This window comes from Octodon degus, unplaced genomic scaffold, assembly GCF_000260255.1.
Source record: "Octodon degus isolate 3935 unplaced genomic scaffold, OctDeg1.0 scaffold00108, whole genome shotgun sequence".
Taxonomy (NCBI): Eukaryota; Metazoa; Chordata; class Mammalia; order Rodentia; family Octodontidae; genus Octodon; species Octodon degus.
Window position 1 is genome coordinate 1,480,398 of NW_004524684.1, and position 7,580 is coordinate 1,487,977.

Below are 7,580 nucleotides of genomic sequence, written 5' to 3' on the forward strand. Positions count from 1 at the left end.
CCCTTCTAACACCCTTCCTCTCCTCATTTGTGGAGTTTTGTTTCAATTTTATCCTTCTTTTATCATTTTTCTTCCCTGCCATTCTTAACTCAAAAAATTTTATGTGCCAGAGAGGGGCTAAAGACCTCCCACCATATAAGCTAAGTTGTTAGAATTAAAGAAAAGCCTAACTTTTCTTTAGGGCAGTGAGTTATATACTGCCCAAGCATGCCTGGGGTTTTTTAAAAAAATGTTTGGAGTGGTACATCTGGAGGTCCTGCAGATCTGTTTCTTGCTCCAACAGTGTTTGGACGGAACAGACCCTGGGACTCCCTCCTTCATCTTCCCATCCACCTTCCAGGTACAAGTTTCAGGACCATCTTCTCACCTGGCTCCTCCTTCCAGGACCAGACAACACTGCTCTTTTGTGGGTAGCTCCTTATTGCTGATCAGCCATGACCTCTCAGATTCCTCAGAATTATTCCACTGAGGTGGAGGCTGCTGTCAACTGCTTGGTGACCCTGCGCCTGAGGGCCTCCTACACCTGCCTCTCTCTGGGCTACCACTTTGACCGAGATGATGTGGCTCTGGAGGGCGTGGGACATTTCTTCCGTGAGCTGGCCAAGGAGAAACGCGAGGGAGCCGAGCATCTCCTGAAGATGCAAAACCAGTGCAGCAGCCGTGTACTCTTTCAAGACATGCAGAAACCATCTGAAGATGAGTGGGGTAAAACCTTGGATGCCATGGAAGCTGCCCTGGCCCTGGAGAAGAACCTGAACCAAACTCTTCATGCCTTGGGCTCTGCCAAGACTGACCCCCATATCAGTGATTTCCTGGAGAACAGCTTCCTAGATGAGGAAGTGAAGCTCACTGAGAAAATAGGTGACCACCTCACCAACCTGCGCAGGCTGGCAGGCCCCCAGGCTGGGCTGGGCGAGCACCTCTTTGAAAGGCTCACTCTTAAATATGACTAGGAGGTCACAAAGCCTGACGGTCTCTGAAGGACTCCTGCATCACCCGGCATCAGGGCTTTGGCCTGACCCTCTCCCTTCAGCCACTAGGCAGCTTTCTCACCTTTCTGGAGCCCCCTCCCAAATCTTGGACCAAAAGAAAATAAACCCTATTGCAGAAAATATATAAATAAAAATTAAAAAATGTTTGGAGGTGGGGAAAGTGCTGTAAGAAGTGAAGCAGTTTCTCCACTACACATCGTAGCGGGAAAGGCTGCTGTACACTTCCATAAATCTGGCAATAGTGATCCACTAAGCAATCCTAGTGCATTAATGTTGGAAAGCGAAAATGAGATGGTGAAATAAGAAGTGATGTTGTTCCTTGCGGAGTAAAAGAGAATTTTCAGGATACGTTAACTTATTAGATTTACAGTCAATGTGTAGTCATCTACTTAGTTACCTTTAGAGTTACCAAGAGATTATATATCTAGGTGCAAGTATGTGTCTTTATAAAGAATTCCATATCATACACCCATGATAAGTGTGCTCACTGTCAGTAGCAAACACGTACTAATAAAAAGCTCTTTATAACGAAAGGCAGTGAACATCTTGATAAAGAACTCAGATTGCTGCAGCTTGTGGAAGGAGTAATAAATTCATGTAAGTGTTTCTATCTTTCTTCTTTTAAGATACCGGGGATTGAACCAAAGACTTTTACACTGAACTGCATCCCTTCTTTAAAATTTTATTCTGAAGCAAGGGCCCAGTAAGTGGCTGAGCCACCCACGCTGTTTTCCATCCACAGCAGGATGTGTTCTGTGCTTTTTGCTCATACTGTCTGTATCTCCCCAGCAGATCGGACACTTCATGTCTTTGGCGCTCAGTGACTGAGCTTGCGGTAATCACTTGTTTACTACACAGATTAACGTCATCTGTGTGTCTTCCTATAGTTTCAGAGTTATCTTCATAAGGTAGCCAAGCAGCGGTGGCCCTGACCATGAATAGATCAACAAAAGGAGAGCCCTAAGCCAAAGCAGTTTTTGCAAACAGAATCTCTGGATGTTTCAAATCTTGGCTGTAGAAAAAGTTGTGGCACAGAATTGCCCAGAGACGTGGTGGCTGTTTCTTTTCCTCTTTTTGCAAATGAATTTTCCAGATCCTTTCCTAGAGGTTCCAGTGGTTTCATTTTTCCCTGAAGAACTAATACTTGAAGAGTTAATGAACTGAGTACAAATTAGAATTCAGTTCAAACTTAGTTGATATGTATTCCTCTTAAAATAAATTTGGAAGGCAGAACACAAAGAATAAAAATGAATCACCTACTTCAAAGGAAATAGATAACTGCTGGTCATGACTATTACGTAAAAAAAAAAAAACTACAGAAATTTCAAACAATTAAAGTTAGGAGTTCATGTGCCCTTATGCCAGGATGATTCCTAGACTCTTCTTTCTCTCCCATCTTTCAGCCCATGGCAGAAACGTCCACTGGCTCCTAGTTGTGTGGTCACGCTGACCTCCAGCTTTGGTGGGAAGTGGGAGTCCCCCCTCCAACAGTGTGCTAGTGGTGTGCACCACACCTCCCACACCTGAGCCACAGAACCAGGATGAGCAGTGCAGTCTGGGTAGCCTCCCTGGGCAGGAGGGAGAGAGGGGCCATCAGCTGTGCAGGACCCTGTGTCAGGTATCACCAGCTCTAGGTTGAACCTGAATTTTAGCAAGACAATAAAGCTGTCTGAGCCCCAGATGGCTCGCAGCATATTTTCAAAGTAGTTTTTTCTTCTTTGGAACCAACAAGTCCACAGATATTTTTACAGTCCTTCTCATAAAGTGGTAGAAATTCTATCCAACCACGTTTGCATGGAAACAACCTGCTGTGGACACAGAAGAAGCAGGACTAAAGCAGCAGAGCAACAGGTTTGCTTGGTTTTAATGGCTTCATTGCGCAACCTGGGCAAGGCATCCCATGACATACAGGTGGCTATAGTTCAACTGGGAAATCCAGCCAGACCACCCAAGGACTTGCAAAACCACCTCCACCTCCACCACATAGCAGTCGTGTCTCTGTCCTCATGCCACATAGTCTTGGGTCCTGTGACCATTTCTCAACCAGGAAATATGTGAAATAAATCAGAAGTTGGGGTTTCTTCCTTTATAAAGGAGATGTATTTTTTTCGAAGGTAGAATAAAAACTATAGCTTAATAATGTGTGCACCCAAAGTAGATAATCTGGACATTATGCAAAGGTAAATATTAGTACCATTAAGGTTTTGTTTGAAACATAACCTATCTTCATAAAGCATGTCTAAATTGGAAAGGGGAAGGCAAATTGTCCCTGTCTGAAGATGAAATTATCATTTATATATAAGAAAACTTACAGACTTCACCAAAAATAGTTTGAAACTAACAAATACATTCAGTAGTTTCAGGATTAAAAGAAAATCAACATATAAAAGATCAAGAGTTTTCTACAGGACCAGGGAGATAGCTCAGCAGCATAAGTACCTGCCTTGCGAGTACAAGGTCCTGAGTTCAATCCCCAGTACTGAAAAAATAAAAAATAAAAAATTCTACATGTGAGTAACAATGATCTAAAAAAGAAGTCAAAAAAGCAACCTTATACTCTGGTTTCTCTTCAGATCATATAAATCTTTTGCCTTTTAAAAAAGCAATCTTATATTTTATTTTTGTACCAGGGATAAAACTCACGACTTTGCAAGAAAGTAATCTTATTTACAATGACTACAATAAACAAACAAATAGAATAATAAACACATTGCTTAAGAATAATTTTAACCAATGTGGTGAAAATTCTCCACAGTGGAAACTGTAAAATACTGAAGAAAGAAATTGAAGGGAATACAAATCCATGTAAAGACATTATTTGTTCAAGGTTTGTAAGAATAGGTATTATTCAAATACCATATCCAAAGGAATCTACAGAGCCAGTGCAATCCCTATTGAAATACCCATGACATTCTTCACAGAAATAGAAAAACAATGTTAAAAATCCTAAAATCCTGACATACCACAAGAGCCAAAACAACATGGCTTTGGCTTGAAAACGGATACACAGTCCAGTGGAACAGAATAGAGAATCCAGAAAGAAATCCCCACATGCACAGCCAGCTGCTTTTGGACAAAAGTACCAGAAACATGCATTCAGAAAAGGACCATCTCTTTAATAGATGGTGCCAGGGAAATAGAATATCTTCATACCGAAGAGTGAAATCATATCCCCATCTCTTACCATACACAACCCCCAAAATCAATTCAGAATGGATTAAAGACTTAACTGTAAGACAAAAACTATGAAACTACTAGAAGAAAATAGAGGAAACATTTCACAACATTAGAATGAACAAGGATTTTTTTGTTTTGTTTTGTTTTGTTTTGTTTTGTTTTTGTTTTTGTTTTTTTTAACAAGGATGTTTTATATAAGTCTTCAAAACCACAGACAACAAAAGCAAAAATTGAATAGGGATTACTAAAAAGTTTCTGCATGGCAAAGAAAACAATCAACAGGACAATCTATAGCAAGGGAGAAAATACTTGCAAACTGTACATCTGACAAGGAGCTGCAGCATGGAATTCAAGACATTCAATGGCAAAAAGAACTGAGTTTTAGGAAGGCAATAGACTTAAATAGACATTTCTCAAAAGAAGTCACAAATGTCAATAGGTACACAAAAAAGAGTCCAACATGACTAGTCACCAAGAAAACCGTATAAGACTACACCAAAATATCACCTTGACAAGTCAGAATTACTACCATCAAATAAAAATATTGGTGAGAATGTATAGAAAAGTGAAGTCTCATATACTATTAATGGAAATGCAAATTTGTACAGCCTTTATGGAAAGTGGAAAGAAGGCTCCTCAAAAAATTAAAATAGACCCATCCTTTGGTTCAGAAATCCCACTATAGGGCATATATCCAAAGAAAGTGAAATCATATGTTAAAGGTGCACCTGCACCCCATGTTTATTGTGGCCTTATTCACAATAAACAAGAAATGGAATCAACCTAGGCGTCCATTAACACATGAGCAGATAAATAAAATGTGGTGTTTATACATAGAATGCTAATCAGCCAAAAGAAAGCAATCCTGTCATTTGCAGGAGCATAGATGAACCTGGAGGATATTTTGTTAAGTAAAATGAACCAGGCCCAAAAAAACAAATGCCACACAACGTCATTCATATGGGGAATCTTTTTTTAAAAAATCTCACAGAATAGAGTAGAGTAGTTATCAGAAGCTGGTGAGGGGTACAGGGTGAAGGTGAGGGATTGCTTAACAAGTACAAGGTCACAGTTAGATAAGAATAAATTCTTCCAGTCTGTTTCATGGTAGAATGACCATAGCTAGCAATAATGTATTGTTTCTTTCAAGAGAGGTAGAAGAGAGAGTTTTGAAAGTTATCATCACAGAGACCAGATAAATTTTTGAGGTGATCAATATAGTATGCTATAACCTCAAATAACTAACAGTTACATGATGTAGAACTGTATTAAAATATCAAACTCTGTGAATATGTACAATTAGAGTTTGTCAATTAAAAATAAACTAAAACTTTGTAAAAATGAAGCTTAGCCTTTCCTAAGAACACAAAAAGAATCTGAAAGGCACTAATGGTTTGTCAAAGATATGAACCAGAAGTTGAAGAAGCTAAAGATCCTTCTCATTCAGGGTTCGTGTTTTTATGCCACATCATTTCCACGTCACTATGTTTGAGAACTAAAAAGGGGGATGACTGTCATAGATATGGGAATTTCTATCCTTAATAAGGAGAATAAGGCATCCAAAGATCTTTTTTATCTTCTGAAATATCAGCTACCAAGGAGTAATAGTTAATCTTGTTTCTAGATTACAGGTGAATTTGAGAAATATTTTCTTAAATTTCACAGAAAATTTGTTTTTGTTTTCCATAGTAGAGATTGAATCCAGGACCTTCCCATTGAGAAACATCACCAGCTCTTTTTTTATTTTGAAACAGGGTATCACTAAATCATTAAGTTACCCAAGTTGGGCTCTAAATTGTGAAACTCATGCCTGTCTCCCAGGCTGCAGTGATTATAGGCATGTACCCCCATGCCTGGAAAATTCAAATATTTTAAATGATTTTTCAAAATATATAAAGTTTGTTCTGAAGATCCATGTGCCAAGTTGAGATTTATTTTTCCCAAAGAAGATTCTATTTTTATTCAGTGGGTCTAACTTTTGCATATAGAAGTTCAAAACAATTCATTATAACACTGTATTCCAATTAATCATCAGATGGCTCAGTGGAATAAGCACTTCCCTGGCAAGTGCAAGGGCCTGAGTTCAATCCTCAGTTAAGCACACACACACACACACACAAAAAAAAAAAAAAAAAAAAAAAAAAAAAACCCCAACCAATTAATCATCAATTCAATTCACAATGATAATGGAAAATTTCACATAAATATCTATCTATGATTTTTCATCTGCCTGAAGAAATCACCCATTAAAATGAGACAGAGCTCATCACTCGCATTAGTTCTTTCAAAAACTTTCATAGGAATAAGGGGTCAATTATAATAAATTAATCTTAATAGTTTGCTAATGGCAGACTTATACATGAGTTGGACTTATGAGCCATTTCTAAATAAATCCTACCTTAAAAAGTCAACTATTTTTTTTAAAAAGTCAACTATTTGCAGCAAGAGATTAATTACTTTCTATAAAACAAAACAAATTCTTGCTAACTTTTAATTTTTTTAGTAATTTAAAACTTAGGGCATGGTTGTTAGAACAAGATCAAGAATTCCTGGGTAGGTGCCAGCCAAATAGCTCAGTGGATTAAAGCACCTGAAAGCAGGCTCGGGGGCAGGGGTTCAATCCCAGGGCCTGCTGTGCCGGCCCCACCCCCAGGGCTTGCTGAGGGCAATTGAGATGGAGGTGGCAGCGCAGGCCTGTGATCCCAGCACTTGGGAGGCTGTAAACAGGAGAATCACTATCAGTCTGATCTAGTAGTGAGACCCTGAACACCCTGTAGACCTTTCCCTAAAATACAAAAAAAAAAAAAAAAAAGAATTCCTGGGTATTTGTCACCCAGATTCACCAATTTTTAACAGTTTAACCAATTGTTCCAGTGCTAGTCTCTCTGCTGGCTGCCTTTTCTACCTATCTTTCCATCTCTCCACCTATCTATTATCTGCACACGTGTGTGTACATGCATTTATATAGAGACATATTTTCTTAACTAATTAGAAAAGCTAACATTAATCCATTATTACATTATATAGTGCCTATATCCAAACTTCACCACTCTCTTAATAATGACATCTACTGCCATTTTTCCCTACTCCAAGATCCAGCCCAGGATCACATACTGCATCTAGGTGTCATATCTTTTAAGGCCCTTCACTCTGGCAATTTTTTTCAGACTTTCTCTGACTTCAATGACATTAACCTTTTGAAGAATGTGGTCCATTTGTCTTCGTAACATAGCCTGCACTTTGAATTTCTTTTACATTTCTTCATTATTAGATCAGAGTATGTATTTTTGGCAAGAATGCTTAATAAATGATGATGTGTCCCCAGTCTCTCACATCAGGGAGCAGAGTGACAGTTTTCTCATTAGTGATGTTAGCTCCTCACTGAGTTCAGGTGAGGCCCATTAGCAGAGC

At 38.8% G+C, this 7,580-nt stretch overlaps 1 pseudogene; it reads left to right on the forward strand.

Annotated features, from left to right (window-relative positions):
* The first annotated feature begins 406 nt into the window (after positions 1-406).
* Positions 407-953, forward strand: LOC101567522 (annotated as a pseudogene).
* Positions 954-7,580: the final 6,627 nt, after the last annotated feature.